This window comes from Schistocerca nitens, unplaced genomic scaffold (assembly GCF_023898315.1).
Source record: "Schistocerca nitens isolate TAMUIC-IGC-003100 unplaced genomic scaffold, iqSchNite1.1 HiC_scaffold_468, whole genome shotgun sequence".
Classification (NCBI taxonomy): Eukaryota; Metazoa; Arthropoda; class Insecta; order Orthoptera; family Acrididae; genus Schistocerca; species Schistocerca nitens.
This window is the reverse complement of record NW_026046001.1, coordinates 10870550-10893479: the sequence shown is the minus strand read 5'-3', so window position 1 is coordinate 10893479 and position 22930 is coordinate 10870550.

The window sequence follows — 22930 nt, the reverse complement described above, 5'->3', positions numbered from 1 at the left end:
ATACCCATAAAGGGTTACCATAAAAGTAGGTGATGGTGTTTGTGTGAGACATTACAGTAACTATCTGGGGCTAGAAACTTTCAGCCACCCCTCATATGACAATCGGGCAAAATTATGATGAGAACTGAGGCAATCATCCTACCAGTGCACCAGGTTGAAGATGCCCATTTGGTAGAACACTGTGTCCTGCTTTGTCAAGAAATCCATCACTGCTTGCTGCACACCCTCTTGCAACAGGAGTCATTGATCCTTCAAGACCTTTATCTAAGGGACCAAAGGCATGATAAGCTCACAGGTAGAGATCAGGACTGTAGGGTGGCTACTCGAGTGTCTCCCACTTTAGCTGGTGTCTGTATTATCCAATGTGATGCACAATGGTGGGTTTCAACAGAAGTGCTGCTTCATACACATTCTTCAATGTATGATGGACATCTACCAGTGTTTGTCCTGCAGCAGCTGAGAGAAGAACAACAGTATGTGATCCTTTTTGGACATATTTGGTTATAACACTGCCGTAGTTTCAATTTCTACATTTACTGCATGCACTTCAGAAAGGCACAAATGGCACACATTACTTCTGTAACTACACTGGAGTCATGATACATTGCTTTTAATCTCTGGCAACACCCTTGATTGGGAACTTTTTACTGTCCATTATAGATTAGAAAATGAGACACTGAAGATAATAGAAGTGTTTTGTTATTTTGGTAACAAAATTATTGATGATGCCTGACACAGAGAGGATATAAAATGCAGGCTGGCCTGTCTGATGGACAGAATATCCGAGAAAGAGGAATATGTCAAGGGTGGATATAAATTTAAATGTTAAGGAGTCTTTTCTGGAGGTATCTGCCTGAAGTGTAGCCTTGCTCCGAATCAAGATGTGAACAACAAGCAGTTCAAGCTACAAAAGGATAGCATCTTTTGAAATGTGTTTCTAGAAAGAAATTTTGATGATTACATGGATGAAACATAAACTCTGTCCATCGGTACTGGCCGACCACCGTGTCATCGTCTGCCAATGACATCCAGCACACCACTATCCTACCTGTGTCAGTTTTCTTGACTTCGAGCCCTGCTTGCTCGAGTAGCTTCTCAGCTGGCATCACAAGGGTGAATGGACACCGTTCCAATCCTCTCACCCAGGAAAAATCCCTGGCAGTACCGGGGATCTAAACCTGTGTCCTCCCCATGATACGCAGCAGCAGTGAAAACTAAGTTACAGAGGTGGTCAATAAGTGGATGGATGACTAGGACTGGTACTAGATACCCTCTGCAATGCACCTAGAGGTGGCTTATGGAATAATTATGCAGTTGCAGATCAAATTACTAAGGAGATGGTACTGAATGAAATTGAGGAGAAATTAAATTTTCAGCACAACTTGACTAAAAGAAGGAACTGGTTGATAAGACATACCCTGATGCATCAAGGAATCATCAATTTGGTATTGGTGGGATTTGAGTGAGGGGAGGAAAAACTGTTGAGCAGGAAATACAGTAAGCAGGTTCAAATGGATGTAGGCTTGCATATGATAGACTAGCATAGAGAGCTGCACCGAACCAGTCTTTGGACTGAAGACCACAACAATAAAAATAGTTGGCTGCATGTAGGAATTTTCTGTGGTCAGGAAAGCAATGAGAAAGGATTTTCTGATAAAGAAAACTGTAAACACTTTACATAAATGTGGCGTAAAATGTTTCTTGAGCTGTTTATGAAGTCAGAGAAATCGTATATTAGTTCTTTTGGCATGAAAAACCTTTACAGAATGATTATCCACACCTACCCATGGGTTTTATGCGATTTGCAATGCCTACAAATGTCATGGGCCAGATTTTCATTTCTCTCACTCACTACATGCAAATTACTAGTCCTACATAAAAAATGAACAGTATGTTTTTTGTGGGAAATTTAATGTAGCCATTTTTGGGGGGGAGGGGGGGGGTGGTATACACCACTTCTAACAAACACCGAGTAACGCGCTCCAGTACATGGTCGCCAAATACATCGCTGGCTGCACTTCTCTGGGCAGCTCGCGGCTATCACGCTGGCCGCCTTCGCGCGCGCGCGTATGTCAGCACACAGCAATTGGCTACGCCAGGAAACATTGCGATTGGTTTTCCCTGGAAAACAGCGACCCCAGCCAATGGCTCCATTAACTAGCAATCCTAATACAAACCCGGCTGCCGCCGCAAATGACAGTTCTCAACGGGAAGTGCAGTATGCCGTGTTCCAGCTGCTTGTGGATGACTCGCCGCACCACTCGAGGTTACCTGGCTGCTCAGCGGAAAATCTTGCGACTTCACTCGGAGAGACTGAACTTCACTAGGCTTGGGAATAATTACGGGACATGCACCCCACCATGAACATTCGGACATTGGCATAACCCAACTTTAATTTTGCATTAATTCTGAGTGTGAGCCTGGATAGATGCTTGACTAACATAATTGTTAAAAAGTGATTTGTGATTTAATAAACCAGACTGAAGATGTTATTGTGTTATTCCTGGTTATAACAGGGGGGGGGGGGGCGATACATTTTTGCTAGAGGCCTAAATGCATTTTTCTTGAATAACGCAAAAACTGTAGTCTCCAACAAAATCTTATTCCACTACAAAATTTAATGTAGTTAATTTTCATACAAAAAGGTCCTGTTCATTGCTTTTTTTAGGCCTAACAGTGTGCATGTAATGAGGAGAGAAGATTAAAATCATGGGTATGGTTCTTGAAGATGTTGCAGGTTCCATAAAACTTTATGGCAGGGGCAGCTGAATAACCCTGTGTATGATCCAGAAGATTCAACAACATTCTTAACACACCTCATGGTCAAACACGGCTGCTGATAGAAAACAGGTGATTCATATTGGCTTTGTGTATCCCAATTATGTGACTGCAGTAAAGAAGAGGATGTGGGATGTTCTCTGTCAACTTTTATACCCACACTGGTATGCCAAAAGACATTAAAATACACAAGGCATGCCAGAAAAGTAAGTACCATTGTGGGAAAAGGACTCATGAAAACATTTCTTCAGACCAAAAGAAGGACCCAAAAAATTACTGACCAGTATCATTAACATTGGGTTCCCTGCTAAATTGTAGAACACATTCTGAATTCAAATGCAATAAATTTCCTAGATACTTTGAAACGTATGTCCACAAATCAGCATGGTTTTAGCAAGTATTACTCATGTGAAGCTCAGCTTGCCTTTCTCTCACATGAGATACTGCAAACTATGGAAAAAGGGCAACAGGGAGACTTCATATTCTCAGATTTACAAAAAGCATTGGATATGGTGCCCCACTGCAGACTGTTACTGAAGGCATGAGCATAAAGAATAGGTCTCCAGATATGAAAGTTGCTCAAAGACTTCTCAAGTAGCAGGACCCTGTGTGCTGTCCTTGAGGGCTGGTGTCAGTCAGTGACAAGGATATTGTAAGGAGGGCCCCAGGGAGATGTGAAAGGTCTGCTATTTTTTTTCTGTATGTTAAAATAATGTGGCAGTTACGGTGAGCAGCAATCTGCAGCCGTTTGTCGATGATGCTGTCATGCACAGGAAGGTGTCATCATTGAGTGACTTTAGGAGAATACAAGATAATATATCTAAAAAGAAAGTTGATGTGACTTACCAAACGAAAGCGTTGGTATGTTGATAGACACACAAATAAAAACAAACACACGCACAAAATTCAAGCTTTTACAACCCACGGTTGCTTCATCAGGAAAGAGGGAAGGAGAGGGAAAGATGAAAGGATGTGGGTTTTAAGGGAGAGGGTAAGGAGTCATTCCAACCCTGGGAGCAGAAAGACTTACCTTAGGGGCAAAATAGGAAAGGTATACACTCGCACACACACACATATCCATCCGCACATATACATTCTATCCACAATTGACCACACATCCTGCTGAGTAGAGGCAGTCCCCTTACCTAACATCACTGCCGAGACTGTGGCCGAGGGTTTTATCTCCTCACGGATTGCTAGGTTCGGTCGTCCAACCACCATCACCACTGACGTAGGTCGGCAGTTTGAGTCTTACATGTTTACCATTTTATGTAACATCTGCGCCATAAAGAAAATTCACACCACAGCCTACCACCCACAAAGCAACGGGCTAGTGGAATTGGTGGCACCACACTCTAAAAACAGCATTCAGGTGACAGAACTGCCTCTGGTCTGAAGCACTTCCATGAGTACTCCTCCGCCTCTGTTCAGCTTTCAAGCCCGACTAATAGGGAACTATCTCAGAATTTGTTTTTGTGGAGAACCCCGTCCTACCGGGGGAATCCATCACCCTCAAGTACCTGAAGACTCCCCCCACCCCCCTCTAACGATGTCATAAGTTGCGTGCACACACACCTCAAACATACACGTCTGCACCCACCCATCAGCCACTCCCGCCAGACGCTTACTTGCCAACCACTCTCAACACTTGCTCCCATGTAGTGCTGAGAGACAATTCGGTCTGACAACCTCTGCAACCACCTTATCTCGACCCCTTTAAAGTCCTCCAGCAGGGCGATACAACTTTCGACATCAACATCAAAGACAGTCCTCAAACTGTTTTGTTACACCAACTCAAACCAGCATTCGTGGAACACGATGTCCCTCTGCTGGCTCAGTCTGATCCTCCTAATGACTCTCCAGCCAGTCTCCCTCCTGCTGTGGAGTCTGACAATGTATCTCCTCGGGCCACCACACTGTTTTATTCACCTGACACCTCCCTGTCACCTTTTGCGGGTTTCTCAGACATGTCATCCTCCACCTCGTGTGCAGGTTTTTACCTGTACCTCATCGACTGTGGAGACACCCTCTCCCATAGTCACCCTGCTCTGCAATGTACCCCCACACCGCGTGGACGACATTTCAGTCATCAATCTCAATGTTTGAGTTCTCATTCTACTCACAGACACCACAGCCCCTCCACCCAATGACCAGTTAAACATCAGTGTTCTGCATAGCCTCACCCTCCCTTGTGAGTGTGATCTGATGACAATTCATGCCTTCATCTCACCGGACAGCTCGATCAGCATCCAGGCTTGCCACACCCACACCCACACACACACCCTACCATCCGCCGTTCAACCCACCTGCTCTCAGGCTGGCCGCCGTATCATCCAACCTCTCTGGCTATCATCCAACCTCTCTGGCTCAACGGCTCCCGTTGCTTAGCCTCTGAATTGCACCCCGGTAGGGGTGGAGGACCTGGTTGTGCGGCTACCAGCTCGTACGAATACCAGCAACATCGATGCCCACATGGTCTTCCCTCAAGAATCATATGCAGCACTCCTTACTGCCAGGGAGGGAGTTCTTAGACCTTGTACTGTGTGCGTGTGTATTATAATTGTCAACATATATGTATGTGCAAATATTACTGGGGACAGTTTATTCCATACACCGCTACTCGTATCCTGTTCCCATGAATCGTATTGTAAATATGTTACTCCTACTCTGTCTGATTTTTGCTAATACCAGTAATATTGCAGGGGATAAATGATTCCACATTAGGTGGCAGTGGCCATGAGTGTGTGAATATATAAGTGCTTTCTATCTCTGAACGTGGTCTTTCAGCCAAAAGCTTAAATGTTTAGTACTGTTTTCATTATACCTGTCTGCAGCTCGCTGATTGCTCCATGTGGTAAATAGCAGTCCATTTTTTTCATAATATTGTTCATATTGTGTTTTGTTTCATATAAAATAGAAGCTACTTTAATCACATGATTTTCTGCAGGCTCATATATATTTGTTTCTGCTTACAAATCCATGTATGAACTGCTAAATTGTAAGTATATTGCTCATATTCTACCTTATTTTTGTTTGTGTTCATTTTCATACTTGCATTTAATGGAGAACTCATTGGAGTTCTAGTGAATCAATTTTTGCTAAAATGTATTGTTTTTAGTACTTGTCAATAATGTGTGAAAAAATATTTGTAGCTGCTGTTGAATTTTTTAGTATTTGTGAGGAAGAATTCTCTAGTCAATGAGACTACAAAACATAGTCTGTAGCAAAAAGCAATAGTATTCAAAGCAGAATTGCATAGTCATTCAATGACAAGATGTAAAAAAGTTAAATACCAATTTTTTCAAAAGCTTGCTAGCATGAAGTTCTCCATTAAATGTGAGAAAGTCCAGAAGAGCGGTGTGAACATAAAGTAGAAAATGCGCAACATATTAAAACTAATTTAAATCAGGTAGTTCACATGTAGATTTGTACGCAGAAACAAATATATGTGAGCCGACAGAAAAGCATGCGGTGAATCCAGCTTCTATTTTATATGAAACAAAAAGAAATATGGAATCATTTACCACACAAAATGTTATGGAACAGTGCAGTACATACAAAAAGTTGTAATCAGGAACTCAATGTGATGAAACCAGCTCTCTTTGTCATGTCAGATGCTTGTTGGATTTTGACATGTGCTAACGTGCAGTTATTCCCACATGATAATGGCCACATGATCAAAATTGCAATATTTGGATTTACAAATCAACAGTTTTACAGTCAAAAGGTGAACATATTGTCATTTACAAACTCTTTTATAACTGTAGATCTCAACTATGAGAAATTAATCTTTGTTTTTTGATTGAGATTTCATGAATATATTACCTTGTATAGTCACAAAAAGATTTCCGTGCATGCACTTAATCATTAAACTACAAAGCCCTCCAATAAAGTATAAATGAAAAATATTATCATCTAATACTTATATACTGTTTGCTAAATGACTCAGTTTGTGCCCTTCTACAACACATTCCACATTTATAATGTGACACTCCGGTCACATCCAATGACAAGGCCATTTCCCTTATTTATAGTGTTTCTGTTAACTTTGTCAGTAGAAACCTGCAAACAGTCTGTTGTAAAATTGAAATTGTGTTGTTTCAATAAAGAATACAAACATAAAACTGTGTTTTATCATGATTTTTAAAGAATTACTTACAAATCATCACATAATTAAAATACTGTAGTTAAGTACTGTATTATTATTCTTTACTATGCATTGTGACTTATTTATTATTGTAGTTGGGGATGTCTGATTCTGAACTCGAGTAAAATGCTGAGTGATTACAACTGAAGTGCGGCTGCTCAGGGAGATCCAGTGTGGGCTGTAATTACCATATGGTGGTGAAACTTGGTAGATACACTAATGGGATAATGCAGAACCAATTTACATTGGGAAAAAATTAATTTCAATTTTTGCCACCAGGTGCAAATCTAATGCCATACAGCATTTTGTAGACATCTCCGGAGCTCATATTGAACAAATCGTGTAAGAAGTGCTTAGTAATAAACTGATAATCATCCCCTTCTGTCTTGTTCGAACTTTTCTACTCGTCTCCTGTTCCTCATCTACTTCATGTGCAAACATGTCTATACATCTTTCTTGCATTCACAGTGCCAGATTTGCACTCAGCGGGCAAAATTGGAACTTTTTTTTTTTCCAGAGTAAATCACTTCTGTATTTACGCATTATAATATCTACCAAGTTTTGCTGCCACATGATAAGTACAGCACACACTGGACCTATGTGAGCAGCTGCATTTTAATTATAATCACCCAGTACTAGGGTGTTAAATTGTTCTTTAAAATCATTTATTTGCAACATACTACACATGAATCTGTTGGATTGGGCCTAATTCCTAGTATGTCTCAACCTTACACTAACTAAATCATCATGAGACAACATGCATTGTAATCGGCTTGTGTTAGCTGCAAATTGCATATAATATTTTGATGTGTGGTTTTATGACATGTTGTTAAACATATAGACTGTTAATATGCTTCATTGGGTATTAAAAGTTGTATGATACACTGTTACATGAAGCAATGAGTATGGACAATAACATGCTTCACATGCAGACTGTTGTATTACTATAAAGTGTTGACGAAGAAGAATGAGGCAGTTGTGAGTAATGCCAGTGTGAATGTTTACCACAGTATTGGAGATCTGCATGTTTATGATGAAATTAAACAGAAAAGAGGTCAAGATAAGGAGATACATTTAACACTTAATGCTACAGCAGTTGGTTGGTATTACAGATTGAAGAGGTCTGGCAGAAAGGAGGATCATAGCAAGGAATATGAAAGTAAAGTACAATTAGCAGAACTTTAAAATTAATTTTGTTATGTGTGCATTACAACATGTGAAGGGTGACTCAAAAGAAATAAAATTTTAGATAGTAGAAAGTTTGCATACTTGCTTGCTTAGAGCAAATCACTTGTTTTTAATTTTTATTTATTTATGCATTTATTTTACCTGGCAAGATTAGGGCCTTCAGGCCCTCTCTTACACCTAACCAGGCATACTCAGATTCAACAAATTTCAGTTTCTACAGAACATTAAGGACATATAACATGTTATACAGTATTAATGTTAAAGAAAAAAATATAGATTATAAACATAGTACGATATTTATAACAATCAAAAAATAATTATAACAATCAAGAATAATAATAATAATAATAATAGTAGTAATGACTATGTATATGAAAGTAAACATATTTTTCTTTTATGAATGTCAGTCCTATTGCTAGTTGGGAATTTTCTCGTTATATTTTTGCAGCTTGTGAGTTACTCTCATCAAGCAGAGACATAACATGATAGAATGGGATGAAAGAGATATAGAAGAGGTAGATAGGTTAGAGGAAGAGAAATAGAATGGTAAAATTTGAAGCTATGATGGAGAGGAGAAAGAAAGAGATGAGAGGGGCACAACAATGGTGGCTATACCGTCCCTAATATGTAAGTCTTGAGTTCCCTCTTGAATGCTGAGTGGTTTTGGATAAGACGCAGATCACAGCGGAGCGCGTTCCATAGTCGTATGGCTGAGATGGAGAATAACACGGAGAAAGATTTTGTGTTATGTAAAGGTACAGCCAAGATGCTAGACGTATCCTATCTGGTATTGCGGTTGTGGAATGATGATAGGTGTTTAATGTGAGAAGACAAGTATTGGGGGCACCAGTGGCTAAGAAATCGATGAAGTAAGCACATCGTGTGGAAATCGCGTGTCTTATGTGGGCGTATCCAACCTAGCTGGGAGTATGAAGGACTGATATGATCATACAACCGTATATTGCATACGTATCTAACGCAAGCATTCATCACTAGCTCGAGGCATCTCAAATTTTCACTATTTGTGCCGTGTTGAACTACATCTCGGTAGTAAAGATTAGGCAAGACTAGTGTTTGGACTAATTTTTGTTTAACATGGGTTGGAAATATTTTTCAAAATTTTTGAATTGCATGTAGGGAGGAGAGCGATTTCCGGCAAGCTGTGACTGTTTGTTCTTCCCAGTTTAGGTGTTCATCCAAGATTATTCCAAGGTCTTTTACTGTTTTTTGGTATGGTAGTTGGGTACCATTGAGGAGTATTTGAGGGACTGTTTAGCGAAAGTACCGACTGATTAACTTTGGATGAGATATAAGTATGACCTGGGATTTCTTGGGGTTTAGTTTCAGACCCAGGTTCAGTGCCCATCGAGAAACAGAGCAAAGATCTGCGTTCATACTCGCTACTGCGTCAGCAATGTTCTTGGGGCTTGCACTTATGTACAGTTGGATGTCGTCGGCATATAGATGGTAGTTGCAGGAGTGAATCACTAAAAAAATATCATTAATGTACAGTGAGAAGAGTAATGGACCAAGGACGGAGCCTTGGGGAACTCCAGAGCGCACGTTTTTCCATGATGACTTTCCCGACCCACAAATGACTTGTTGACTTCTGTTTTTGAGGTAGCTGTCGAACCAGTGTATTGCGCTGTTTGAGAAATTCAGCTGCTTCATTTTAATTAGTAATATATCGAAGTCAACTGTATCAAAAGCCTTCCTAAAGTCAAGCAGTGTTAGGATGGTAGCTTCACGTCTGTCCATAGCATGTTTAATGTCATCAGTTACTTTGATTAATGCAGTTGCTGTACTATGGTGCTTTCGAAAGCCTGACTGATATTTGTCGTGGATGTTATGAGTTTTGAGGTAATCCATCAGCTGTTCATGGACGATGTATTCTAGGGCTTTAGATATTGCAGGTAGTATGCTGATCGGCCTGTAGTCACCTGGCGACTTAGGGTTGTCAGTCTTGGGTATAGGTTCCACTCAGTAGGATATGTACTACTGACAAGAGACAGGTTGAAGATGTCTGTGATAACTGGAGTAAGAGTGTCTACGACGTTCTTAATCATGCCAATGCTCACTCCATCATTTCCTACTGCCTTGGAAGAGATTCTCATAATTGCCTTGTGTACTGTGCCGGTAGTGACATGTTTTAGGAAAAACTTGTCTCTCGAGAGATTGATATCTTGGGGCTGGTAATTTGTCGCTGCGTGGCAGTTTACAGTTGTTGAGAAGAAATCGTTTAATTCTTCTGCAGACGCTTGATAAACAGCGTCAGATCTTCGCTTCCCTATACCGAAACTGCGCAGCTTTTTCCACAGTGCAGCAGGTTTTGATATGCCGCATACGACAGAGCGGGCATGTCTGATTTTGGCATTCCTCACGCTTTGCTTGGTTCTATTTCGGAGTTTCCTATAAGCTCCGTACGCCTCGGGAGTTGGGTTACGCTTGAAGGCCCTATATGCAGCATCACGTTTATTCATTAACTGGCGTAATGCAGTGGTGAGCCACGGAGCGGGAGCTCTCTTTACCTTGACAGTGCGTTGAGGAGTATGTTTATCATACAGTGCAATAATTTTGCGACATAATTCCCGAATTTTTCCGTCTAAAGTCGGTTCATTGCTTATATCATGCCAAGGGATGTCTGAGCAATCCTTTTGAAGAGCGTCATGGTTAACATTTTTTAGGTTTCTGTAGGTTACCAGGTGAGATTTTTCTTTGGTGGTATGCACTGAGTAATTTAAGAATATCACGTCATGAACAGAGAGTCCCGGAGCGGATGTCTGATTGGCGCGAATTATTTTATCTGGTCGCTTTGTTGCTATTATATCTACGAATGTATGGCTGTGTGGCGTGTGATGAGTTGGGTCCAGCGGTGTTAAACTCATATCACTGGAGTGGAACAGTCTCCTTAGTTTTTCTGCAGAGGGAGATTTTAACTGTAAGTCGATGTTCGTGTCGCCCATAATGATTATGTGTTCATACAGTGTCACGAGCGAGGACAGGGCAGACTGAAAGGAGGACATAGCACCGACGTTTGGAGGTTTATAGATTACTCCAATTAGCAGTTTCTGGTTTGATGTATTTATTTCGAAAGACAAGAACTCTGCTTCTCCTTCGCCCTTTGCATCCGATGTGCATAGTATAGTAGGTCTCAGATCAGAGCGAACATAGGCATCCACACCACCCCCGCGTCGTGTTTCACGATCTGCCCTTAGGAGAGAGTAACCAGTGATTCGCATAGCGTCGGAAGAAATGTTTGGTTTCAACCAAGTTTCAGAGACGAGGATAATATGGAACAGCGATTAGCAGAACAGGTCACAGAACTCGTCGAAGTGAGCCGTTAGCGACTGAGCGTTCGCGTGGGCCACAAAGAGCCCGCCGCCGGAACCGGTCCGTCCCATTGTGGCCGCCTGTAGGACCGAGCGCGCTCCGTCTACCTGCTGGCCGGAAGAGGGACAAGAGCTGGATTTCGCGGGGGAAGACATATTTACAGGTGTGTCCGAGGTCGTGACTGACTCAAGCGTCTGTGGGCTAAAGGTGAAAGACAAGCTGGAGGTATCGGAGAAGGGAGCGAAAAGAAAGATGGAAAGTGGCAGTAGTGGTTACGAAAAAGATAATAGTAGTAGTAGTGGTAGTGACGGGGATGAAAATAACAGATATAGAAAGGCGGTTTTAAAGAGATTCCTGTTAATGGAGAATGTCAATTCCCGTTTGACTGACAATATGAATATACATGAGCACTTATGATAGACAAATAAAGAAGCAATATTTATGTGAAACAATTGACTGATTTTAAATATACTTATGGTACTTATAGAAATAACGAAGCAATATTTACGTAAAAAAATGAAAAGAAAGAATAAAAATTAACTTATATTAGACAGAGTACAATATGAGTCTTTGTGTCTCGTGAGATTTCGCTCAGTCTTTCAGTTCGGACATGTTCGTCACCGTTTTCCTCCCTCCTTCCGTCTCGACTACGATCCTGCCATCCTGCGTCCATACATTTTGAAGGCCGAACTGTGTGATCGCAGTGTTCAAAACTTTTAGCCTTTCGCGAGTCAGATCTTCCCTCAGGGTAACCCCACTCTTGGCGAGTTTTCTTTTCTGAGCAAACACTTCAGCTCTTTTCCGGTATGACACAAATTTAATTATTATGGGCCTGGGTTTCATGGCACCTGGTATCCTGCGCCCAACACGGTGGCTTCTGTCAATATCGGCCACGTCGAGCTGCACGCCAAGTTTTTCACGTACGAGGCTAATGGCCAGGTCGTCGGTGATTTCAAGATCGTTTTCAGCTACCCCGAACAAGCGCAAGCTGTTGCTTCGCTGATACTGCTCGATTTCATCGGTGGCAGCAGACAGTTTAGCTTCTAGGTCGGCGGCTTTTTTCTCTTGTGCAGCCAGGGACTTTCTAAGAGACTGGATTTCAGTGCTGTTGCACCCGACAGACTCTTGCAGTTTGTCCATGACCACGGCCGTCACAGAGTCTGTGATGGATTGCACGATTATGTCTAGCATGTCTTTACTGTGCAGCGCCGCACTCACCTCGGACCGGACGAGCTCCCCGATGTCGGGCAGCGAGGCCTCAGCTGCCGCCGGAGACGGGGCGCCCGCGCTGCCTGCGCCCCTGTAGCCTCGCCTGCTGCCGCTTACTCGTGCTCTTCCCATTTTTCACTCACTTATCACTTGTGGTAATCAACGGAGAACAACACACCACGGCAAGTAACACTTGTTTAGTCGGATGTACACGTTGTGGACTGCCGCACTTCTCTGTAACACCGTCAATGAGCGGAAAAACTCGCGAGCCAAAGAAACGCGCGTCACTCAGTGGCCGCCATCTTCACTGGGGGAATCGAAATAATAAACAACGGAAAAAAAGTGTGGGTCAGTTTCTTCCTCATTTTTCGGAACTTCTGATAATAGTAAATCTTTGGCTTTTTGAGGGCGTGGTAGGCAGGTACAAGAGATTAGTGTAGGATTAGAATTTGGGTCAGATACAGTGCCAGGAGGTTCTGTTTCTATCTGGCTAGCTTCAAAGTACCTCACCATCTACAAAGTGATGCATTTCAATGTGAATGGTTTGTTCTGTGCTAGGTCTACTCTTTACTGCACAATGCTGTTCCTTCCATGCTATTAAAACCAGGATGTTATCAAAATATACGCACAAAGGCAGACGGGAGTCTGCAGAAATATTTCCCGTGGGAGGGGCCGGGAGGAGCGGAGGGGGGAGGCGCGTCGGGGTTGGAGTGCATGATTCTGATACTGGCACTTTGTGTACAAATCAGCTGGTCAGTTACGAGATGCATCAAGCTACAAGACCCTAACTCCATAAGCGCTACAACTGGTCAAAGCTAAGGTTTAGCAGTATTGTGGAGAATTCTTATCTGGAAGAGTATGAGTATACTGTGACGAATAAAAACTCTTTACTCCAGATTCCAGGGAGAGTTGGGGGCGATGGATGTAAGTGCCCCTTTGCTTCACCTCCCCTCCCCACCTCCTCCCCTCCCCCTCCCCCTTGCGGGCGCCAATGGCTGGCCCGTTCATTTTGAGAACATCAGAACTGCAGTAACCATTCTGAGAAACTGTTCCAGATGTCCTTGCACGTCGCTCTTACAACTCAGAACTCCAGTGGGAATGGCGGTGATCGCTGAAACAACTGGTTTTCGGCTCTTATCAGTTTCTCCAGCCTCACTTTAACCTAATTGTTAAAGCCCGTCACAATACCAGTTCTTGTAGTAACCGATTTTCAGTCTTTTATTTACATTATTTCCTCTAGTAAACGTAGAAATCGAACAAAGATTAAAAAATGTTTACTTTTTCAGTTTCTTGATAAATGCAATCAAAACGTTAAATTAAATACTTATATGGGCATTGTGTCTGTTCTTTCCGACATGTCCGAAAGAACAGACACCATTGGTGACCTGCAGCCGTCTAGAACGAAATTATTATTAATACCGTCAGCTGCTCAGGGCCGTCGATATATGTGAACGGGGACATGTGAAAATGTGTGCCCCATCCGGGACTCGAACCAGGGATCTCCTGCTTACATGGCAGACGCTCTGCCCATCTGAGCCACCGAGGGCACAGACGATAGTGTGACTGCAGGGACTGTCTCGCGCACGCCTCCCGCGAGACTCACATTCTCCCCTTGTATTCCACACGCTACATTCGTAGTGCCCCACCCCAACACACTCATTACTCGTGGAAGACATTCTTACCAAGTCCCGTAACAGTTTGGGGAATACGTGTGCATCTACACAGAAGAAGAAGAAGGTCATGGCTGGTATTGCCGGAACCATTTACCTATATGGATATGGTGTCTGTTCTTTCGGACATGTCTTCCACGAGTAATGAGTATGTTGGAGTGGGACACTACGAATGTAGTGTGTGGACATACAAGTTGAGAATGTGAGTCTCGCGGGAGGCGTGCGCGAGATAGTCCCTGCAGACGAAGTATCCACTGTGTTCTCGGTGGTTCAGATGGATAGAGCGTCTGTCATTTTAGTAGGAGATCCCGGGTTCGCGTCCCGGTCGGGGCACACATTTTCACCTGTCCACGTTGATATTTATCAACGCCCGTGAGCAACTGACGGTATCAATATAATTCTAATTTCTTTAAATTAAATAGTCAAATAAAACTTTGTCCGCTGTTCGCGGCTTCTCTCGAAATATGGCGAGTGCTTCTATACTGCAGAAAACTGCCAGTATTCTCCTATTGATTTTAGTTTTTAGAAGCTATGCTCAAAAATTATATTATAATCGGTTATCACAGCACTATGTGGGCATTACGTATAGTCCAGCGATAAAGGGTGAAAACTGCGGCTGGAGAGCTCTCTTTTTCGTTTTAATTTCTCTGTTTTCAATGGCTACAAGCAGATAGCGGCATACTACGTAGACACAGGCAGCAGATCAGGCACTTTCTATTTTTATCCCGAACTAAGAATGATTTGTTAAATTTTAACTTTTTTCCTTGTATGATGTCGCAAGTCGACCAAATCGACCACTGTGCTTCACTCATACCGCATATCGTAAAATACTTCCAGACTTCCACATGGTGCCATTCTGTGTTACAACTGACGTTCGACACCAGCGAGAAACTGCGTCAAGTCTCGCGCACTGCTTGTATAACAGGCACAATATTGTCTCGGCAATGCTGGACCAATCCATTTGTTGCTCGTTTCTGTCAGCAGTGTTATTAAAGTGGCATAGATCACTTTTCCCATTTTTCTGTAATAACGCAGTATTTCAAAGCTATGGAAATCTTAGGAATAAAAATGACTCGTTTTTTAAAAAAAGGTTTATTTCAAAACTAAAAATTTTACGACTGCTGTGGCTAATTGATATATCTGATTTTTACGTGGTTATCAGGAAAAAATAAGATACTTGTTATAACCGAGAGCAAACAAATACCGAAACACAGCGGTTATTTGGATCTAAAGTACCGATATCGTTTTAACTGATCGGTTTTTCTATCTCTAAACTGCAGTGTCGCCATAGAAAAGTGTGTCGTTACATCATTGTCCATAGCAACTTCGAGACATGTGAGTGTTTATGCGCAATATCGACAAATGGAAACACGAAGAGGTAATAAGCACCTGAGCGATAGAATTTATTTCACGGTCAGAAGAATCGAGTGTCAGACAAGACTGAATCACTGTAATAGAAATTATATGGAAAGCTGTGTAAAGGAAAATTTCCAGTTCTTTCGTGGATTCCAAAATTGAAGCAAATTCAGGGACATCAAGGTAACATAGTCTTATACGGATAATATTACACGACTAACGTAATTCAGCTGAAATTAGTTACCAAGATGTAGTCGTAAACGGTTAGTATTACACTACTTACGTAATTCTTCAGAAGTTAATTACAAACATGTTCGTGATGACTGGGTGTTGATTGCTGTCCTTAGGTTAGTTAGGTTTAAGTAGTTCTAAGTTCTAGGGGACTGATGACCATAGATGTTAAGTCCCATAGTGCTCAGAGCAATTTGAACCAATTACAAACATGTTACTACAGTATTCACTACTATACATTTCCCCATTCACCTGAAATTATTTACAAACATGCATTCGTAAGTAGATGTGTTCACGACTAACGTGATTCACTTCAAATAATTTAAAAACATGTTACTATAACATTCGCTACTACTCATTACGCTAATTCACCTTCAGCAACTAAGCGCAAGCGCAGATCACAGTTATGATACGTGCACCATCCAAAAATTTATCAGGGTAGTAACTCAACACAACTACAAACGAACATTGTGTCAAAATAAATAGCATACCTCATCAGAAGAACATGACGGGTTTGAATCATTCCCACCGCAAACGATTAAAAATTCAGGCTCGCACACAAGACCACTTGATAACTAACCAGAAATTCAGTTCAGTAGTAGCTTCGGTTACGATCGTCTTTTTTACATTTTCCCCTTAAACTAGATAATTATGAAACGTAAGCAACTATTCTAAAATAGCTGCGGCTACGGCCTTGCCGCGGTTGTTACACAGGTTCCCGTGAGATCACCGAAGTTAAGCGCTGTCGGGCGTGGTCGGCACTTGGATGGGTGACCATCCAGGCCGCCATGCGCTGTTGTCATTTTTCGGGGTGCACTCAGCCTCGTGATGCCAATTGAGGAGCTACTCGACCGAATAGTAGCGACTTCGGTCAAGAATGCCATCTTAACGCCTGGGAGAGCAGTGTGCTGACCAAACGCCCCTCCTGTTCGCATCCTCCACGGATGATGACACGGCGGTCGGATGGTCCCGTCCCAGTAGGCCACTCGTGGCCTGAAGACGGAGTGCTTACAAAGCAACTACTCTCTAGTGCATGGCCTTGACCTTGATGCTTGGCATCAACAACAGATGGCAGTACACGAGGTTGGCTTACGCCTACTGGCGAATTTTGCGATCTGTCGTAAGCCTGCGTAAACACGTGGGGCCTTCCGTCTTAAGTGCTAGCATATCCATAGCGTTTTCTGCCGCGCGACTTAAGCTGAATGTTTCATTATTTCTGAAATTTTATAGAAATATTTTTCGTTGTATGTCCTCTCCATCGTACTGAATTTACTGTAAAAATATTTGCTCACTTTTCGGAACTTCCGTTCATGGTAAATCGATACTATTTGAAGTCGTGGTAGACACGTGTCTAGTGTGCTTCACATTCAGCACCTTCTGTTTCAGTCTTGGTTCCTATGTCGCTGATTTCACAACGAACAGTTCGTTGTCTACTGAGTATACTGTCTATTACACGACACTATCCCTCCCACGCTGCTAAATTTAGGTCGTCGGCAAAATATGAGTGCAGTGGAACAAGGGCGTCCGCAGAAATTTCCCCAGGAGGTGGTGGGGGCATTGGTAGGGGTGGGGTGGTGGGTGTGTGTGTGTGTGGAGGCCTATTACAATGGAATTCACACAGTCCAGACCGCCAAGGAAAAGAAACCTTGAGATTTGGAAAGGGTGTTGATATTATACTGCTTGTACTGCATATTTCGAAATTCCACCTCTAAGAGGGGGAAACAGGAAATGAAAGGATTTATGAAACATGTAGCTATTAAGGGAATTTTTAAGCTAGACATACGAAAATTTGTATCTGGTTTCTAGGTCAGAAATAAAGAAATATGTGTTCCAGTATTATTGGAAATTTAACCTATATGAGGTGAAATAGTGGGTGAACGTTTTATTTTGAGATAAATAATTATGGAAGAACTATGAAAGTATTTTTAAGGTTAGATCTACGAAAACTGGTGTTTGACTTCAAGGTTAGAAATACGAAAATACGTGTTTCAGTGTTTTTGGAAGTTCAACCCCTAAGGGGATGAGATAGAGAGAGCTGGTGCGTTTCTGGCGCCAGTTTCCATCGATCGTCATTTTGATCTTTGAGTCGCGGTCCAGAGGACACTGCTCCCTAACCGACTGTAGTAGTTCTCTGCGTGGCCCCACATCGGGCTTACCGCGCTTACACTGGACACAGTTACCAGCAAATAGCCTGACATCGCGATATAGGTTGGGCCAAAACATGTGTTCCCGAACTCCGTTCAAGGTCTCGTAGAACCACAAATGACCCCCGACCGCCGAATCATGGAAATATCTGAGTGCTATGCTAACTAGTTCCTGTGGAATACAGACCTTCACTTCACCATGGTTGTCTCCCCCTTTACACAAGAGGCCCCCACTAAGGCAATAGCCAGTAACGAAGTCGCCACCTGCCAACTGCTGCCGAATCGGTCCACACCTAGGGTCCTCAGCCTGTTTGTCAGCTAAGTCGCAGAAGAAACCGAGTGTCTCGGAGAGAAGGAAATTCACCCCAAGATCCGGCTCCACGTGGCCCTGGCCTTCCCCAGACTCTCCCGCGAACATACGGCTAAAAGCGTGGGTCACTTCATTGTCACTGCCCCTGATATGCCGAACCTGGAGATAAATCTTGTCATCTTAACTTTACGGCATGATATTTAGCGAACTTATTAACCAAAGTTTAAGGGCTGCCACTGGCCAAGTAACTCATGGACGCTCATTTGTTTCAATTCAGTTGTATTGTTCACCTGTTCTCCAGATAAGGTTGTGTAGTTTATGTCTCAGAATATTGTCTGCCGTTGATGTGTGTTGTGTTAAGAGATAATTGGCAGCGGTCGACCCTAGCATACTGGGGGCACAGCACCACAGGGGCAGAGAGATATTTAAGGCCATATCCTCTCCTTTACATCTTGGGCTATGTTGTCACTTTTGCGTGATTCCATCTTTCCGGTGGAGGATTATAGCATCCGAAATTCAGTTGCATTGCAATGTTGAGTATATTTCTATGTCATTCCCTGTATCGTGGTTCTCGCGTATTGATTTGAATCCTTGGTCTGCTCACGTCTATCGCTAATTCACACGAAATATTGAAGCAACCTCATTTTAGGGGTATTGTCATATGATCATGTTCTAGTTGTAATCATTCTAAGAATATTGTTGATTAATCAACTGAGAAAGCAAATTTGAAGATCGGTTTGGTCAAAATTAAAGCACCTCCTTAATTGTTTTAGTCATTTGTATATAGTTTTGTTTAGAAAAGTTGGCTAGCCAAACGTTAAAAAATATGTGTTCTTAGACTTAATCTGTTTCTCAGCTGATTGGAAGTAATGAGAGTTCTGCTGGGAATTCTATGGACATTTGTACTATTTAAGTAAAGCTTTACCCAAGTATATTTACCTAATCATATTAAAATTTATTTATTATTTGTCCAACTGATCTGGCCTTGTAAGGCAGTCTCCTGTATTATTGTGATTGTGATTTTATAATGCTTTTGATTGTAATAAAATATGTAGCAACTACAACGGATTACGATTGTGATTTTGGTGTGTCACTACCACAACCCCATTTCATAGAGGATGAAATGTTTCATGAAATATTTAATTATGAAAGCATTTTTAAAGCTAAATATATGAAAACCTGAATTTGGCTTCTCGGTTGAAGTAAAAAAAATACATGTCTCACTGTTTTTGATACATTCAACCTTTAACGGGGTGGAATATAGGATGAAATGTTTTCTGAAAGTAATTCAGCGTGAAAGAATTTTTAAAGCTAAATCTATGAAAATTGTGTTATTGAGAAATACGTGTTTCACTGTTTTTGGAACTACAACTTCCCATGAGGTGCAATAAGGGCACACACATTCACTGCCTCAACGCCTTGCAGCCCAACCTGCAAAGTATACGAACTTGAAATTTGACGAAGGTGTAAATCTTACGCTGTAAGCATCATTTAAGAATAGATTGTTCGAAATTCCACTCCTAAGGGGGTGAAATATGGGTTGAAAGGGTTTTTGAAAATATGTCCCTATTGAAGATAGAACTACAAAACTACGAAAATTGGCATTTGGTTTCTCAGTCAGAAAAAAACAGGTTTTTGGCATTTTCCGAAATTCTTCCATTAGCGGCATAAAGCATTTTGAAAATAAATCATTATTAAAGAACTACTAAAGCATTTTTAAAGCTTCGTCTATGAAAATTGGTATTTGACTTCTCTGTTGGATGTAAAAAAAAAGTGTTTCGTAGTTTTTGGAAATTTAACTCACTAATAGAGTGAAATAGGGGATGAAAAGTTTTATGAAATGTTTCACTATGAAAGCATTTTTAGAACTAAATTGATGAAGATTTGAATTTGTCTCCTCGGTTCTAAATAGAAGAATACGTGTTTAATTGTTTTTGAAAATTCAACCCCTAAAAGGTGTGAGATGTTTCTGAAAATGTTTCATTATGAAAGCATTACTAAATATATCTGAGAATTCGTATTTGGCTCCTCTGTTAGAATTTTTAAAAAATAAGTGTTTCACTGGTTTTGGAACTTCGATCTTAAGAGGATGAACAATTTTAATGAAATTTTTTTTGCGTTATATTAAAATAATTTAAATCTGCATCTATGAAAACCGGTATCTCACTTCTCAATTAGATATAAAGAAATATGTGTTAGGGAATGAAAGATTCTACGGAGATATCACCACAAGAAAACAAACGGCTTGATTAACAAAAACCGTGGACTCCAGCTATTGGCATTGCTTTTTGGTCATTCAGTAAAAGACCATGCTTCAATGGCGTTAATTAGCGTGAAAAGTTTAGAAAGTGTTGCAGTTTATAAAAGACATAAAAAACGATTAAAGAAAAAAATTCTTTGCAGACCATACGGTCTACGCAAGTAAAGAAGCGGATGATAAGCTAGCTCTTTATGCAAATGAGTTGGTAAGTTTAAGTTCTGAGACATTTCATGGAGCAGGAACGAAGTCCTATAGTTGCTACGATAGGCTAAAGGAAAAGTTTTGCAGAATCAAGGGAAATCACTTCTACAAGTGGCTGAGAATCTCGTAATGAATAAAAATTCTGTACTGAAGATTCCAAGGTGGTAGACGCAAGATTCCTCTCCCCCCCCCCCCTCTCTCCCCCCCCCTCCTCCAATTGCTATCCTCCTTTTCCTATAGCAAAAAAAAAAAAATCAAGAGAAATTTCCGCTGTGAAACAATTTGCAAACAAGAGAACGGCCCTTGAAATTTAACGCTTCAAAGTTTTAAGCCCTGCTCGTTCCAGATGATTAGAAACTGTTAACCCACATGTGAAACCTGAGTACATAATCCATGTGACATTTGATCAACGGTGTTCCTTAAGGACAGGTTCTCATTCAAAACGTTCGAAAATTCAATTTCTTTGTAGTTGCATTTTTTTAAAGGTGTACTTGTCTAGACTCTTGGAACGGAAAGGTTTTTTTTTAATCCTTGCTTTACAAATGTTTCTACAGCCCATTGTTTGAAGCAATGTCACGGCTGCCATGAACCGCGAGGGGTAGCCGCGCTGTCTCAAACGCCTTGTCACGGTTCGCGCGGCTCTCCCCGTTGGAGGTTCGAGTCCTCCCTCGGGTATGGTTGTGTGTGTGTGTGTGTGTGTGTGTGTGTGTGTGTGTGTGTGTGTGTGTGTGTGTGTGTGTTGTCCTTAGCATAAGTTACTGTAAGTAGTGGGTAAGCATAGGGACTGATGGTTCAAATGGCTCTGAGCACTAAACTTCTGAGGTCATCAGTCCCCTAGAACTTAGAACTACTTAAACCTAACTAACCTAAGGACATCACACACATCCATACCCGAGGCAGCATTCGAACCTGCGACCGTAGCGGTCACACGGTTCCAGAATGAAGCGCCTAGAACCGCACGGCCACACCGGCCGTCTAGGGACTGATGACCTCAGCAGTTTGGTCTCATAGGAGCTTACCATAGACGGACGGTTGCCATGGGACACTCCAGAGTCGGAAACGCTTGCTCAGGTAGAAGGCCTACACTACGCTTGTCTGTCCGCTTTTAGAATACTGCTGCGCAGTGTGGGATCCTTACCAGGTAGGATTGTCGGAGTTCAAAGAAGGGCAGCACGTTATATCGCGAAATATGGGAGACAGTGTCACTGAAATAATACAGGATTTGGGATGGACATCATTAAAACAAAGGCGTTTTTCGTTGCGACGAAATTCCAATCACCAATTTCTCCTCCGAATGCGAAAATATTTTGTTGACACCGACCTACGTAGGGAGAAACGATCACCTCGATAAAATAAGGGAAATCAGAGCTCGCACGGAATGATATAGGTGTTTGTACTTTGCGCGCTATACGAGATTCGAATAATAGAGAATTGTGAAGGTATATGAAGATAGTAACTGTTCTCGAAAGAACAGGTACCACTGATGACCGTGCAGCATATCTAGAATAAATGATAATTAATTGAAACGCTCAGCTGCCGACAGGTGTTGATGTACCTCGGGGTACACATTTTCAGCTGTCCCCATCGAGGTATATCAACACCTGTCGGCAGCTGAGGGTTTCAATTAATTATCATTTATTCTAGAGAAGCTGCACGGTAATCAGTGGTATCTGTTCCTTCGAGAACAGTTACTATCTTCATATATGTAGTTAAAGGCTACCCAGCTATTGACTTTCGTCTGTGCGAATGCGCAATGATTGCCCGAACTCTTACGGGAATCGTCACCTTAGCGTGCGCGAGTAATGAGTGGATGGGCAAATACCTATTACGTACATTACGTATGTAGATTGTGGACAGTTGGGAATGTGGGTCTCACGGGAAGCGTGCAAGGGGTAAGTCCCTGCAGTCGCGCTATTCATCTGTGTCCTCGGTGGCTCAGATGGATAGATCGTCTGCCATGTAAGCAGGAGATCCCGGGTTCGAGTCCCGGTCGGGGCACACATTTTCAGCTGTCCCCATCGAGGTTGTATCAACAAAACCTGTCGGCATCTGAGGGTTTCAATTAATTATCAATTCTGAAGGTAATTCGATGAACCTTCTGCCAGG